At 44.3% G+C, this 17,446-nt stretch overlaps 1 protein-coding gene across 2 annotated transcripts in view; it reads left to right on the top strand.

Annotated features, from left to right (window-relative positions):
- KIAA1671 (KIAA1671 ortholog) overlaps positions 1–17,446 on the top strand; it is a 226,733-nt gene that overhangs the window by 27,257 nt on the left and 182,030 nt on the right. The gene's annotated exons all lie outside the window — the stretch shown is intronic.

Below are 17,446 nucleotides of genomic sequence, written 5' to 3'. Positions count from 1 at the left end.
TCTAAGGTCTTCTCCTTAAAAGAGATAAAATAAAAGTATTGCTTTGGCTTAAATCATAGTGACTTCTGGCTTTTACAGCACCCCGCCCCTCATAATTGAACTGTTTCTCAGAACAGAGAAAGACAACCAATTGAATAATTGAGACTGATAGTATATGCAGCACTCTGCCCCCCAAAGTTCCCCAGAAGGAATACCTAGTTATTTCCTTATTGGTGCTATAAGACCATTACAACTTCCCCCCTTTTAATTATTTAAAGGTTAGCTTCTTTTGAGTGTCATTTCCATTTACTTTATTGTAGTCAATTTATTATTCCTCCCGCTCAAATGTCCACTAAGAGCTAGCCTCAGTGGGTTTCTTTATTTCACTGTGTGAGTTGTTATTGCTTTCAGTAACAACTTTTGGTAAAATAATGTTGCCTAGCATTTATGTAGCATTTTAAAGTTTGCAAAACACTTTACCCATCCCTGATTTTATCCTCACCAGGATTCTGGATGGTAGGTATTATCATCTCTATTTTACAGATGAGGACATTGAGGCAGAAGGAGGTCGCCCAGCTAGAAAGCCCAAGGCATGATGAATGAGTGAATGATAAACCATTGGCTAAGTGTTTACTTACTATGTGTCAGATGCTGTACTAGGTGCAAGCAAGACAATTCCATGCTAAGGCTACACAAGGATTCATGCTGCATCTATATAGACTGTAAGCCCCTTGGGGCAGGGTGATTTCCTTTTGGATTTGTATCTCCAGTGCCTAGTGGCTTGACCTTCTGTGAACTCAGGGCTCTTTCTCCCCCACTGAAGTCTCAGTGTCTCCTGAAGTTTCCTGGTCATATTTCGAGCTGATGGGCACCCTTCAATCTCGCCCTTTGCCTTCATTTCACAGGTGAGGAAGTAGTTTCAGAGAGAGCGGCTACTTAGCCAAGACGATAGAGCAAGGGAGGTCAGAGGACCCCAGGTTTCCAGCTAGAAGGGACCTTCATGGCCCCTCATGTGATAGGTCACAGAGTTCACAAAGGTACCCAGGGACCAAGGCTGACCTGATACTTAGCTTCTCAGAGCTCAAAGCCAGAGGGACCTTTCCAGTGTGTCATGGCAAAAAAGGGATTACATCCCAGGTATCCGGCCTCCAAAGCTAGGGCCAGATGCTTCATCCAACCCTTTCTTTCTTTCTTTTTTTTTTTTTTTTAAAGTGAGGCCATTGGGGTTAAGTGACTTGCCCAGGGTCACACAGCTAGTAAGTGTCAAGTGTCTGAGGCCAGATTTGGACTCAGGTCCTCCTGACTCCAGGGCTGGTGCTCTATCCACTCTACCACCTAGCTGCCCCCAACCCTTTCATTTTATAGAAGAAGAAACTGAGGTCTAGAGATGGGGAAAGACTTGACTAAGGTCATCAAGGTCACAGTGGGTGTCAGAGTGGGATCCCAGTGCTCTGGCTCTGTAGGAGTCAGCCTTATCATCTTGTGCTACCAGAGTTATTGGACTCTCAGGTGAGCTTTGTAAGGTGGGCTCTGTCCAGGCTATCCCCAGGTGGAATAAAGAGGTCTTTATCTGATGGCCTTGTTGGACTTCCTGTGGAATCTTGGGCAAACCATCTCACCTCTCTGACCCTCAGTTTCTTTTTCTGTAAGATGAAGGGCTTGGACTAGATAACATTCAAGGTCCCTTCAAGCTGCAGACCCAAGGTATGGTCCCCTTCCTCTTCCTTCCTGGGTCTTTCTTTTGTAAGATGAGTGCCACCCCCTCCCCCAGTTTACAGAGGAAGAAACAGACTTGGAATGGACAAAGCGACTCTCTTGGAGTTCACTCAGCTGGGGATGGGCAGTGGGGGTCTGAGGTCCCTGGCATGGCAGTGTCTATCATCCTGTGACTGGACTTAAATCCCCGTGTTGTCCTATATAAGCTGAGTGTCCTTGGGCTGAGGAATTTAACCAAGATGAGTCTCAGATGTGGGACTTACCTGAAGTCCAGACCTGATGAGTCCTAATGGGAGACCTTGGGTTCTGATTCTGACTCTGCTCCCGACTCACTCTGTGACGTTGGCCCACTTCAGGGCCATGCACAGCGCCTCACTCGCACTCATGCCCCATATGCACACATGCTCTCGTCAAATCGCTATTTTAACTTTGCATCATCACCTGAATACTCCCCATTCTCCCCTCTGATGCCGCCATCTTGGTGCAGGCTCTCATTGCCTCCCACCTGGACTATTGCAGTACCAGCTGCAGGGGGGTTTGCCTGCCGCAAGTCCCTCCTCGCTCCAGTCCACCCTCCCTTCAGCCACTAAAGAAAGCGCAGGTCCTAAAGCTCGTTCGTACCACTCTCACCCCCTACTCCATAAACTGCAGTGTCTCCCTATCACCGCCTGGAGCAAATACAAAATGCTGCTTGTTTCCAGAACCCTTCACATCCAGTCCCTTTCATGTCTCTGGTCTTTTTGTAGTTTAGCCCCCTCAGCACACTCCATGAGCCAGTGACACACGCCTTCTTGCTGCGCCTTGGCCTCTAGGTTCCATCTTCAGAATCTGAGTTTACCCCTCCCCCCACGCCTGCAATGCCCTTCCCCCTCAACTCTGCCTGGGCAGCCCTGGCTGCCTTCCCTACTCCACTCCCTCTCTCCTTCTGAAGGAGGCTTTTCCTGGCGCCTCCCCTCCCCCGCCCCAAACTACCTCCCACTTATAAGATGGATGTGTAAATATTTATAGATATATAAGCATGTGTAAATATATTTATGTAAATATTTATAGATATATAAACATAAAAATATATTTGTAGATGTAGTTGAATATACTTGTGAAAAACATGTTTATAAAACAGATTTAAATATATGAATATTTTTTATATTTGTAAACATATGAATGTACTTTTATATTTGTAAGCATGTCTTTATATATTTGCATAAATAGATTTTATATATTTGTAAATATATTTATATATAATATATTTGTAAATATATCCATGTATTTGTAAATATATTTTATATTTAGAAATACATTTAAACATATTTGTAAATATGTGAATATATTTCTATATTTGTAAATATATGAATATATTTTACATATTTGTAAACGTGTATACATTTGCATAAATATTTTATATCTTTGTGAATATATTTATATATAATGTATTTCTAAATATATATTTATTTAGAAATACATTTAAATATAGTTGTAAATATGTGAATATATTTCTATATTTGTAAACATATGAATATATTATATATTTGTAAACATGAATATATTTTATACATTTGTAAACATGTCCATATTTTTGCATAAATATATTTCATATATTTGTGAATATATTTATATATAATAAATTTGTAAATATATTTATGTATTTGTAAAATCTATTTTATAGTTATAAATACATTTAAATAGACTTTTAAATATGAATATATTTTACACATCTGTAGATAGATGAATGTTATATATTTGTAAACATATTTACATAAATGTATTTTATAGATTTGTAAATATAAAATATATCTGCACGCATATATTTATAAATATGTATTTTATATATATATAAATAAATTTAAATAGATTTGTAAATATGTAAATGTAATTATATATTTGTAAATATAGAAATATATTTGCAGATATATAAAATATGTATGTATATATAGATATGTGTGTGTATACATACATTTGTATCTATGCTCTGTGCAGGTGTTTACCCATCAAAATGTGGGCTCCCTAAGGGCAAGGGACTATTTTGGCCTTTATTCGTGGCCCAATACTTAGCACTGTACCTGGAATGTAGTGATTACTTAATTAATAATGAGAGATTTGGCTGACTATCTAAGCCCTCTTTTTTCCTCATCTGTGCAATGGGGATAATCCTACTTCTCTGTACTTTCCTTGCAGGGTGGTTGTGAGGGCAATGCTTCATAAACGAGAGAAGAGTATAGAGTATATAGACGTGAGCTATTATTCTTTAACCTCTGTGATCTATGTGACTCTGGGTTCCCAATACGACGTCTTGGTTGCAGAGTGTATCGTCAGTATGAAATTTTTGTACACATGGGGAACGTATTAGGAGAAGGGCTTTCTTTGGAGCAAGAGAGATTGAAGAGTTGCATTTGAAAGTAGAGTAAGGGGCTATTAGCTGGCCAGTTGGCGTTCCTTTGGAGCTGACCAAATTTCCCTTTAAGCTGCAGTGTCTCCTCCAGAGCAGAGCATCTGAAGGTTTAAGGAGAAAGGGCAGTTGGGGATCTGTAAATAATGGGGTGGTTTTGAAGGATTGTGGAAATTACCTAGAAGCTCAGACCCAAGAGTATGTTACTAAATTAAGAATGTAGACAAACATAGTTTAAGCTGAGAGTTCTTAGAAATCTTGTGCTTCTTTCAGAACCTGCTGACCTGCTTCTGCATTCTGACTTTTCTTAGTAGTACAAAGAAAAAAATGTTTTGTTATGAACATTTTTTTAAAGATTAAATATCCTGGTATAAATACGTCACATTAGCTACAAAATAATTTTACTTTCGAGCTAAGAGACTTTCAAGAGCACTTAGCCCAACTTCCTTGTTGGAAGAGAAAAACAAGCTGAGAGAGAAGATAATGGGAGAGCAGGCCCGGAAGCCAGGGTCCTGAAACTATCCCAGAGTCCTTTGGTGAATCCCTGTGTTAGAGTGAATATGGTGGTGAGCTTGACATCAAACAGAAGTGAGTTCAAATCCAGCTTCTAGCACTTAGTAGCAGTGTGACCCTGGGCAAGTCACTGAACCTCTTGAGACTCAATTTAGTCATTTATAAAATGGGTAAAATGTAGCACCTCCCTCTCAGGGATGTTGTGGGGACTGAATGAGGTCATGTGTATAACAGCACTTTGTTGAGCTTAAAGTACAATAAAAATGTCAGTTCTTGGTGTTGGTGTTGACATTATCTTATGTCAGGCTCACTCACGTTGATGCTGGAGTTGACATCACCCTCATATACCAGGCTGCTCAGACCCAGTGGTTTTAAAAATAGCCCTGTCCAGTCAGGAGGAGAGAAGCTGCCTTGTGTCTCCCCGTCAGGGTGGGCTGGCTTTTCCCTGGGATGAGATTCACAGGGTGGGCAGCCACGAGGCTTCTCTTTTCTATTCCGTGTCCTGTTGTTCTTTGTCTGGATCCTTTGGAGGCCTGGACCCGCTCTCCTTTTCCGTGGCTCGAGCCCAGAAGAAGCTTTTCAGCTTCCCATAACTCCTTCTGTTGTGGGGCTGATGGATGCTGGCCCAGGGTTGGCCTTGGGCCGGGCTGGGGGTGGTGCTGGATAGGATTCTTCAGGGGAGAAATCGGGGAGAAACTTGCTGTTGCCCTGTGTGGATGGACTCCTGCTACCTTCCCTGGTCTTCTCCTCCACGGGTTCGTTCTATACTCTTGGCTGGGAGTCTTTACCTGGGGACCCAGGACCCCCCAGGTGGATGGGAATACATTTTAGCTTTCTTTCCTTTTTTTTTTTTTTTTTTTTAGTGAGGCAATTGGGGTTAAGTGACTTGCCCAGGGTCACACAGCTAGTAAGTGTTAAGTGTCTGAGGCCGGATTTGAACTCAGGTACTCCTGATTCCAGGGCTGGTGCTCTATCCACTGCACCACCTAGCCGCCCCTCCTTTTTTTTTAATCATAAAAGTACTTTATTATTTTCTAGTTACATGTTACATAGTTTTCAACATTTGTTTTATACGATTTCTGGTTTCAAATTTTTCTCCCTCCCCCCTCCCCAAGACAGCAAACAATCTGATATACGTTATATATGTACAATCACATTAAACATATTTCTGCATTAGTTATGTTGTGAAAGAAGAATCAGAGCAAAAGGGAAAAACCTCAAAAGAAAAACAAAAAAGTAGAAATAGTATGGTTCAATCTATATCCAGATTCCACAGTTATTTTTCTGGATTTGGAGAGCATTTTCCATCATGAGTCCTTTGGAACTAATTTGGACCATTGTATTGCTGAAAAGAGTCAAGTCTATCATTTTTTTTTTTTTTTGCTTTGTTTTTTTGGTGGGGCAATGAGGGTTAAGTGACTTGTCCATGGTCAGACAGCTAGTAAGTGTCAAGTGTCTGAGGTCGGATTTGAACTCAGTTTCTCCTGAATCCAGGGCTAGTGCTCTATCCACTGTGCCACCTAGCTGCCCCTTTAGCTTTATTTTCACCAGACTCTGGTTTCCTTTGTAATCCTGTGTATTTTGTTTTATATACTTAAAATGTTCTCCTGAGAAATGATTGGTGTTAGTGTTGACATTATCTTATATCAGGCTCACTCATGGTGATACTGGAGTTGACATCACCCTTCTATACCAGATTCACCCATACTCGATTCTAGTGTTGACATCACCCTTGTATACCAGGCTTTGCCAGATGGCTAGAGGGGTCCAGGATACAAAAAAGTTAAGGACCCCTGGGCTGAGGGGAGCTGTATGGTAGCTTGGGCCCTTCTGGTTTGGGCTGAAATGGCTTCCCTGCTTCTGGTATGTTCAAATCATACGTCTGTGAGTTGTCCTTTCAAATCATAGACTCGCAGAATATCAGAGCTGAGAGAGGCCTTAGAACATAGAACATAGAATGTCAGGGCTGGGAGAGGCCTTAGAACAGGAGATGTCAGGGCTGGGAGGGGCCTTAGAACAAGGAATGTCAGAGCTGGGAGGGGCCTTAGAACATGGGATGTCAGAGCTGGGAGGGGCCTTAGAACAAGTAATGTCAGAGCTGGGAGGGGCCTTAGAACAGGGAATGTCAGAGCTGGGAGGGGCCTTAGAACATGGAATGTCAGAGCTGGGAGGGGCCTCAGAACAGGGAATGTCAGAGCTGGGAGGGGCCTTAGAGCTCTGACTTTCAGGGCTTCTGTTTTCCTGGCAGTCTAGACCTGCCTCATTCATTTATAGTTAAAGAAATAGTGTGTCTGTTGACTGGCTCATGGTCCCTCAAGGCTACCATTTTATTAGAATCCAGTTCTTTTTGTTCCTGATTAATGTCCTTTCCCACTGTACTAGATGCTATCTGAGAACTACAGAAATATTGTAAGCTGGTCTGCAGATCATCTGGTCCAACTTTCTCATTGTTCTCTGTTCTGACTGACAATGGGCAGCACTATAGTGCACAGAGTACTGGACTTGGAGTCGGGAAGACTTGTGTTCAAATCCAGCCTCAGGCACTAACTAGCAATGTCACCTTGGGTAAGTCACTTAATCTCCATGTGTCTTAGTTTCACCCTCTGTTAAATAGGGATAAGCACCTGCCTCCCAGTGTTGTTCTGAGGATCAAACCAGACAGTATTGGTAAAGTGCTAAGCACAATGCCTGGCACGCAGTAGGTGCTATGTAAATGTTAGTCGGTATGGACACCGAGTTAAAGCTGGGTCTCAAGCTCGGATCTTCTTACCGCTCACTTTACTCTCACTGAGTCACTGGTAGAGCTTTGACTGGACCCCCATGTTGCGATAGGTTCTGCGGCCTGGCATGCCTTCTTTCAGAAACACGGGGACTGTTCAGTCCCTTCCTGTGCAGGATGTTGCCACCTCATGGTTATAATCTTCCTGAGTCCTCAGCGGAATCTATGTTGGGACCAGCTCCATCCTTCAAGCACAGAGAGGGAGACCTCTGGCCTGAGTGCACAGCATATAGCAGGCAGTTGGTAAATGCTTTCTGATTGAGTCCCGTCCAGTTTAGTCGGCTGTGTGACCTTGTGAGCACAGCAGTGACCCTGGGGTTTTAAGCCAGCTCCGAAGGAGATCGAGCCAGGATTGCCTTGGGCTCTGCCAAGAATAAAGGACTTCAGCAAGTCAACACAGACCCTATCCCCATACCCCCCAAATGCCAGTTGTGCGGGTGGTTGTGGTGTCAGCTCTGCCACTTGCTAGCTGTGTAATCTTGGCTACATTACTTAACCTCTCTGGACCCCATCTTCCTCATCTGTAAAATGAGGACATTGGGTAAGCGGCCTCTGAAGGCCCTTCCAGCTCTGAAGCTATGATCCTGGTGAGGTAGATGCTACAAACAATATTGTACCCATTTTATAGATGGCCATACTGAGAGTCAGTGAATTTAAGTGATTTCTCCAGGGTTACACAGTCTAAAGAACCTTGGTCATCCTGACTGAAGGTCTCACATCCTATCACCAAAGTCATTCTGCCAGTCACATACTTCCTGTATGTGGTCAGTAGTCAGCAAACATTTATGAAGCACCTACTATGTGCCAGGCACTGTGCTGAATACTGGGGACACAAAGAAGGATCAAAAAAAAAAAAACCCTGCCCTCCAGGAATTCCCAATCAAGTAGTGTTATTGTTGAACATTCCATATTCCCTTATAGAATGTAAGAGCCTTGAGGGCAGAGATTTCTTTTTAAATTTTGTATTCCTAGCACCCAGCACACAGTAGGTGCTTAATAAATACTTGTTCAATTGCATTGGATCGGATTAGTTTAGAGGAATTGTTTCTTGTTTGTCTCATAGTAGGAATTGGATTGATTTTGACAATTGGAGAAACTGAGGCCCAGGAAGGGTCACATGGCGTCACATAGCCTGCTGTATTGGATTCATTTAGTAAGCATTAATTCAGCGCCTACTGGCTGCTGCCAGTTGTTTTAGGTGATGGAGATTTTTGTTGTTCAGTTACTTTAGCTGTATCTGACTCTGGGGTTTTCTTGGCAAAGATCTTGGAGTGGTTTGCCATTTCTTTCTCTAGCTTGTTTTACTGATGAGGAAACTAAGGCAAACAGGATCAAGTGATTTGTCCAGGGTCATACAGCTAGTTTAGTATCTAAGGCTGGATTTGAATTCAGGTCTTTCTGACTCCAGGCCAAGTGCTCTATCTACTGAGCCACCTACTTTCCTCACAGGAAGGCCAATGGAAATAGAAGGATAAAAATGAACCATTCCCTGCATTCTATAGGGGCAGGGCTGGTGTGGGAAGTGAGAGACAAACAAAAAAAAATCAATTCAAACTCTGCAAAGTTGATGCAGTTTCTGAGCAGAGTTCACTCACCTAGAGCGTCCAGATTGGCTGCCTTGTAGGAGGTCTTTGTATCTCACTGGTTTTCACTGGGTTTGAGAAGAGGAAAGAGGACATTCCAGGCATTGGGGACTGCCTGCCTAGAACGACGAAAAGCTGACTCAAGCCAGTTTGGGAAGAGCTTGAAATGCCCAACAGAACAGTTTGTATTTTGTCCGGGAGGCAAGATGAGCCGATTGAATTAGTAGATGGGGACAGTGTCCTTTTGTGTCTTTTATCCCCAGTGCCTTGCTCTGTAAATGGGAGTTGAGTTGGATTGAATTTGACAGATGGAGAAACTGAGGCCCGGAGAGGGGGCAGGGATTTGTCTCAGTAGCAGAGGCCAGCCTCAGGCCCAGAGTCCTTGACAGTCATCCTGACCCAGGCTGCCTCCTTCCCTGGGCACCATTTCCTGGGGAGGGTAACTAGACCAGAGAGAGGAAATCCCTCAGGGGAATAGTTTGATTTCCTACTGCAGAAAAGCAGATAATCCTTCTGAAAAAAGGTCAGCCTTCCTGGTTTCCTGACTCTGCTTATCTTTGGGGGACAGCCAGGGCCTACGGAGCCAGGGGTGGGTTCTAGTGACCCTCAGCGCTGCCTGCAGCCTGGAATCTGGCTTCTCCGGGCATCTGCTGCCCTTAGAAGGGGCCTGGCCTCAGGAAGTCCAGAAAGCTCTGGGACTGGGCCCCAAGAATAAAGGCCTGGCTGGACTGGGGGAGCCGAATGAGTTTCCAGGGACCTCATTTCCTTTATAAGGGAGGGGGCTCTTTCTCAGGAAGTCTGTCTAACCTTCCAGGGCCAGCGACTATATGATAATTAGCCCTAAAAACCCAAGTTCTGTCCCCTACCCCAGGCTTCATACATATCCGTTCTTGTGTAGATAATTTGATTGTGAGTGGGCATCTAAGTTTAGAGCAGCAAGAGGCCTGGAAAGGTCACCTTGTTGGCTCTCTTCACTTAACAGGATGAGGAAAGATGAAGGCCCAACAAGTTAAGGGATGTCCCTAAGGTCTTATGGGAAGTAAGTGGTAGAAGGAGGATTTGAACCCAGAGCCTCAGACTCCAGATCTGACACTGTTTGTACACTGCTTGTCTCAGTACCATGGTTCCCTTAAGTTTATTTTTCTTTAATTTAAAATTATGTAAGCCCTTAGCATTATTTTAAAAATTTCTAAGTTAAACACACCTTGGGTCTTCTTCACTTTGCACATTTTCCTGGTGAGCTCTGACTGGATTTCTCTTGGTTCTATCACAGTTTGGTTGTCTCCTGACCCCCTGCATTTTCATTGGATGCCTTCTTGCCTGGAATGACCTCTCCCCTTTTGTCCACCTCCTGGCGTCCTTCAGTCTGGGCTAAGTTCCCACCTTCTTCAAGAAGCCTTGCCCAGTCCCAGAGCAAATGAAATAGTATTTGCTGAGTGCTTAGCACAATGCTGGCCACAGGAGGAAATTAATAAATGCTTGTTCCTTTCCCTTCCCTCCTAATAATGCCTCCCTCGACATTATCTCTAACTGATCCTGTCAGTAGTTTGTCCAAAGTTGTTGTTCAGCCATTTCAGTCATGTCCGACTCTTCATGACCCCGTTTGGCAAAGAAGTGGTTTGCCATTTCCTTCTCCAGCTCATTGTACTGATGAGGAAACTGAGGCAGACAGGGTCGAGTGATTTGCCCAGGGTTGCCTAGCTAGTAAGTGTCTGGGGCTGGATTTGAACTCAGGTCTTCCTGACTCCGGGGTCGCTGGGGCTCTGTCCTTTGCTCCAGCGAGCTGCCCTGTTAGTCCATGTCGCCACTTCTTGAGGACATAGACTCTTGGTGGCCTTTCTTTGTATTCCTAGCACTTGTCACAGTGCCTGGTACATAGTAGGCACTTAATAAATGCTTCTTGATTGACTGGCACTCTTCTCTTGTTCAGGTGGATTTCCCTGTCCCTTACACCAAGCATGGGCATCTCTCCCCCCTCCCCACAGACATAGTGTGCACGCCGAACATTTGTGTATTTAATTGAATTAAACCAAATTAGGCCCACAGGGCCCTTGACAGTTGACAAAGATGGGTCACTTTCCCTGGCACACCCCATGGCAGCACTGTCCCAGTGGAGGTGGCTGCCCAGGGCTGGTTATCTCTGCCATCTGCTCCTTTCTCTTACTCACAAAGTCACCACCCTAGTTCAGGGCCTCCTCACCTCTTGCCCGGGCGGTTATTGTAAGAGCCTCCTAATTGACCTCCCTGCCTCCAGTCTGCCTCCTTGCCTACAGCACAGGTCTGAATGTGGCATTTTTGGAGTCCTTTATCGCCTTTAGGATAAATGACAAACAAACCCCGTTTGGCTGTTGAAGCTCTTCACAGCCTGGTTCCAATCATCTTTCTGGGCTGATTTCACATTATCTTCCCTCGTGGCCCAGCCAACTTGCTGCCCCCCGTTGCGTGACTTGACATCTCCCACTTCTGAGTCTTTGCACGGGCTGCCCTCCTGCAGGGCCATTCCTCCTTCCTTTTCTGGCTCTCAGACTCCCTAGCTCAGCTATCACTTCCTGCACACAGCCTTTCCTGGTCCTCCAGTTACTTATTCATGTTTTCCTCCCACCTGTAATTCCCTGGCTTATCTGTGCTCTTCCCTCAGGAGAATATAAACTTGTTGGGGTCAGGACTGGCTTAATTTCACCTTTGTGCTCAGCCCCAAGTGCTTGTGGAGTTGGTTTGACTCTCCCATTTTGCAGAAGAGCACACTGAGGCCCAGAGAGGGGGCAGGATTGGCTAAAGTCACAGAGTGAGGGAGTTAGCAGAAGGGCTGGGGCTGTCCTCAGGTCTTTGGGTGATGGCCAGGGCTCTTTGCCAGCTGCAGATACCATAGGATTGACCATTGTTTTTTATTAATGTGAAATGACAGGGAATGTCAGGGCTGGGAAAGGCTTTAGAACAGGGGATGTCAGAGCTTGAGAGGGGTCTTAGAACAAAGGATGTCAGAGCTTGAGAGGGGCTTTAGAACAAGTTATGTCAGGGCTGGGAGGGCTTAGAACAGGGGATGTCAGAACTGGGAGGGCCTTAGAACAAGGGATGTCAGAACTTGGAGGGGCCTTAGAACAGAGAATCTCAAGATCTAAGGAGGAACCTTAGAACATGGAATGCCAGAACCATGGGAGAACAAAAGCTGGGAGGGACCTTAAAACAGAATATCTAAGCTGGGATGGGAGCAGGGAACCTGGCTGGTGGCCCGGGGCTCTTTTCCCTCCACCATGTTGGCTCTTTGCTCCTGGGCCCCGTTCTGACCTTATTTCTCAGGAATGCTCTGTGTCCTCTGGTGGGGCCATAGACCAGATGTTCTCCAGCCTGGTGCTCCGTAGGAGATATTGGGTGTAAGCCTTGCTTCTCAGAAGTGATGGCAGCTGGACAAAAGTCGAGCATCTTGCTGACAAGTTGGCTCTGCTGGGCCACCCACATGACTGCTCGCCCCTTCAGCACTGGGCTGCCCTCACAGCACATGCGTTTCTGTGCTAACCGATTTAACCAAGGTTGATCCCTACTGCTGAAGCCACATGTGAGAGCTTGTATCTGGGTTTTACTAAAAACTGTCTCAGTCTCATGCCTCAGGGTAGGGGTGGGGCATTTCTTGTGCAGAGAGTGTGCTTAGCCTTGGAGGCAAGAGTGGGCACCCCTGTCCAGACATTTGCTAATTCCCTCTCCTTGGACAAGCCACTTATACTTTCTGAACTCAGTTTCCCCATCTGTAAGTTGGGGTTAATAATAGCACTTACATCACAGGGTTGTTGGGAGACTCAAATATGCTAATGTCCATGCATCCGGGTTCACACTGAAAACCAATATATGAATGCCAGCTGTTATTATATTAATTTATTATTAGTAGTAATAATAATAATTGCATAGAGTTCTATGGTCTATATTAGAGATGCTTAACCTATTTTGTGCCATGGACCCCTTTGGCCTGGTCTACTGAAGCCCAGGGACCCCTCTCAGAATAAGGTTTTAAATATTGTAAAGAAATTACAGAGAATTATAAAGGAGACCAATTATATGGAAATACGGTTATTAAAAATAGAAAAATATAGAAAAGGAGACAAGACATTAAAGAAATGAGTTCATGGGGCCCCGGGTTAAGAACTGGATTACATGAGGAGGTAGAGTTCTCTTACTCCCTCTGAGAATTCTCTGAGAATATTCTTCCTATAGGAAGGATCCCGGAGGAGTTCACTGGTAGGAGAGTCCTTCCATGGGCACAGATTGCAGCCTTCTCCCTTTCTTCCCCCACATTCTAAGATAGTCCTGACTCACTGAGAACGAAGCATTGCATCTCTGGACTGGGCTGGACTTACCTCCCACCCTTCTGAGGAGGAACCTCTCCACACTTAATGGGACTGATTCTTAGATAGAATCTGCTTGGACTATCATTTGCCTGGTAATTGAAGCCTTTGGTAGGACTTGACAATGAGCTGCATTGATTAAGCACCTACTGTATACCAGGAACTGGGTATACAAAGACAGTCTCTACCCTTGAGGACCTTACATTCTTTTTTTTTTTTTTTCTTGGTGAGGCAATTGGGGTTAAGTGACTTGCCCAGGGTCACACAGCTAGTAAGTGTTAAGTGTCTGAGGCCGGATTTGAACTCAGGTCCTCCTGAATCCAGGGCCGGTGCTCTATCCACTGCACCACCTAGATGCCCCTGGACTTTACATTCTAACGCAATGATGGTGATGATAACCAATCAGGAAGTTTTTATAAAGTGCATACTATATGTCAGGCCTTGTACTAGGTTGTTGTTGGTCAGTCATTTTTCAGTTGTGTCAGACCCTTCATGACCCCATTTGGCGTTTTCTTGGCAGAGATACTAGAGGGATTTGCCATTTCCTTTTCCAGATCATTTTACTGATGGGGAAACTGAGGCAAACATGGTGAAGTGACTTGCCCAGGATGACTCGGCTAGTATGTGTCTGAGGCCAGATTTGAACTCAGGAGGATGAGTCTCCCTGACTCTAGGCACTGTGCTCTATGGTGTCACCTAGCCGCCCATGCACCAGATACTTAGGTACTTGAACTATGTACTAGGAATACACATGTAGAAAGTCAACTACATTTCCCATTCCTTATCCTTCTTGACCTATCTGCAGCCACTGACCCTGTTTGATCACCTGCTTCTTGATATTCTCTCCTATTTAGATTTTCAGGATGTTGTTCTACTCTTTCCAACTGCTCCTTCTCCACCTCCTTTGCTGTATGTTCCTGCTAATTGTGGGTATCCCCCAGTGTCCCTCTGTCCAAGGCCCTCTTCTCTTCTCTCTGTATCTTTCCATCTTCTTTGGGGACCTCATTACCTTTAGGCAGATGATTCCCAGACCTATGTATGCAGCCTCAGTCTTCCTCCTGAGCTCCAGTCCCACATCACCAACTGCCTTTTGGGCATCATGAAGTGGGTGTCACGTTGTCAAACTCAGTATGTCTATGGAATGTTCCCCTAGACCTTCCCTCTGTCTAACTACCCTCTGTCTAACTTGAGGGTTCTCACCCAGGCTGGCACCCATGACCTTTAATCCTTGACTTTATACTTTCACTTAGCCCACAATCCAATCTCTTGTTGAGTCATTGTTGTTTTTTTTTTAATAGTTTCCAACATTTGTTTTTATAAGATTTCTAGTTTCAAATTTTTCTCCCTCCCCCCTCCCCAAGACAGCAAGTAATCTGATATAGGTTATATATGTACAATCACATTAAACATATTTCTGCATTAGTCATGCTGTGAAAGAAGAATTAGAGCGAAAGGGAAAACCTCAAAAAAGAAAAACAACAGCACCAAAACAAAAGAAATAGCATGGTTCAATCTGCATCCATATTCCACAGTTCTTTTTTTTTCTGGATTTGGAGAGCCTTTTCCATCGTGAGTCCTTTGGAACTATCTTGTACCGTTGTATTCCTGAGAAAAATCAAGTCTATCACAGTTGATCAACACATAATGTTGATGATACTGTGTACAATGTTCTCCTGGTTCTGCTCATCTCATGCATCATCAGTTCATGCAAGTCCTTCCAGCTTTCTCTGAACTCCTCCTGCTCATCATTTCTTACAGCACAATAGAATTCCATTACATTCATATACCACAACTTGTTCAGCCATTCCCCAATTAATGGACAGCCCCTCAATTTCCAATTCCTTGCCACCACAAAAAATCAGCTATAAATATTTTTGTACATGTGGGTCCTTTCCCCTTTTTTTATGATCTCTTTGGGGAAAAGATCTAATAGTGCTATGGCTGGGTCAAAGAGTATGCACAACTTTATAGCCATGGGGCATAATTCCAAATTGCTGTCCAGAATGCTTAGATCAGTTCCACCAACAATGCATTAGTGTTCCAATTTCCCCACACCTTCCCCAACATTTATTATTTTCCTTTTTTGTCATATTAGCCAATCTGATAGATGTCAGGTGGTACCTCAGAGTCGTTTTAATTTGCATTTAATTTGCATAATTCCAAATTGCTGTCCAGAATGCTTGGATCAGTTCCACCAACAATGCATTAATGTTCCAAATTCCCCACACCTTCCCCAACATTTATTATTTTCCTTTTTTGTCAGGTGTCATATTAGCCAATCTGATAGGTGTCAGGTGGTACCTCAGAGTCGTTTTAATTTGCATTTCTCTAATCAATAGTGATTTAGAGCATTTTTTTCATATGGTAATAGACAGCTTTGATTTCTTCATCAGAAAACTGCCTGTTCATATCCTTTGACCATTTCTCAATTGGGGAAGAGTCATGGTTGTTTTTAAACTTCATAACATCTCTTATATATGTCCTCTTCTCTCTCCTGACACAACTGTCCCCTTGGTAAAGGCTCAAATCACTCCTTATAGGGACTCCTGCAATCACTTTTCACTAAAGAGATTTTCCTAAAATATGAGCCTGACCTACTCCCCTCACTTAATACACCCCAATGGCCTGGAGGATCAAATATGTAATGCTCTTTTTGGCATTTAAAGGCTTCCTTAACCTGGGCCTTTCCCATTTTTTCAGTCTTAAACTTTCTTTCCTGCTATGATCCAATGACATTGACTTGTACAAACTTAGTTGTTTGCATGTTATCTCCCCGATTAGAATGTGAACTCTTTGAGGGCAGGCACCATATTTTTTTGCCTTTCTTTGCGGGGGGGGGGGGGGGGCATTCTTAGTACAATTGTAGTCACTTATAAGTACTTCTATGTTTGTTGATTGACTGACTCACAGTCACAAATTAGAAGGCTAGGAGGTAACCCTAAGTTATCTGACTCAAAATCCAGTGCTCTCACACTAGGCTTTTTCTGTGGCTCGGTAAATTCCAGAACTATAACTAAGGTGGGCAGATGGGACTTTGATCCAGGGTGTCAGTGTCTGGAGAGAAGCAAGTGTTGATTGTGATCACTGTGGCTTTTTTTGAGGTCCTGAGGAGGTTTGTCAAGGGTGTGACTACTTCTGTGATTACTGGAGGGCTCTGTGATTGTTGAGCCTGCAGGGCCCTGCCTTCTCCCCAACCCTCTGTGGGGATGAGAGATGGTGGTGTTCCTTGTGGCCTCCTCTCTTTCCCTACTAAAACTCCCACAGCTGCATTTCCCCCAGGGGCGATTCAGTAAATTATGGCTCTGATTGATTCTGCTTGATTGATCCGATTTGATTCTGATTGCTTCTCCAAGGGCCAAGAGACTCCGCAGGGGGAGGAGGAGAGCAGTTGGCCAGATTCCCTTGAGCAGAATGCTTCTGGCTTCCCTGAGCCCGCTGTCTCACCCCACAACACTGGGGCTTAGAATCCAATTAGAAACAGGATGTTTTCCATGCATTCCCTCCTTGTTTGTGAGAGAGTTCAGCCTGCAATGGAGAACTGGTCTGGTTGACTTAAGTGGAATCCACCGTGGAATGGAAGACTGGGCAGAGGCAGGCTACCCAGGGGCAAAGCCCAAGCCCCTAAGCCCTGGGCATCCGCTTCGCTCTCCCTCCACTTGGATGAATGGGAATGAAGGGTGCGGGCAGTTTTTTACTTAGTGCTCTGGCTCAAATCACCACAATGCAGAGAAATACTCAGTGCTGCCTGAGAGGTCTGTGGGGAGGCACCTCCTCTGGCTCGAGGTCTCAGTTTCCCCATATGGAGCTTTGCCGATTCTTTCCCTCACCAACATGCCAATGGCTTCCTCACCAAGAAGTCACATTTACTTTATACACGCTTATTTTTACTCCTCTTTTTATATGTAAATGTTGTAAGTCCCCTAGGACGAAGACTTTGATTTTTTTGTCCTTATATTCCCAGGAGCATCCACAGTGCTTGGCATATTAAAGTGTCTGCTGATTGATGGAGCAAATATGTGAGGATTTTAAATAAGATGATTTTTTGGAAGCTCTTTTCTGGCTTGTAAATGCCATTTTCTCTCCAAAATGGCCCGATAGGATTTTGGGAGGTGGCGCAAGTAGATAAAGCACCAGGCCTGGAGTCAGGAGGACTTGGATT

Source organism: Dromiciops gliroides, chromosome 1 (genome assembly GCF_019393635.1).
Source record: "Dromiciops gliroides isolate mDroGli1 chromosome 1, mDroGli1.pri, whole genome shotgun sequence".
Lineage (NCBI taxonomy): Eukaryota > Metazoa > Chordata > Mammalia > Microbiotheria > Microbiotheriidae > Dromiciops > Dromiciops gliroides.
This window is presented reverse-complemented; position numbering and strand designations above follow the sequence as displayed.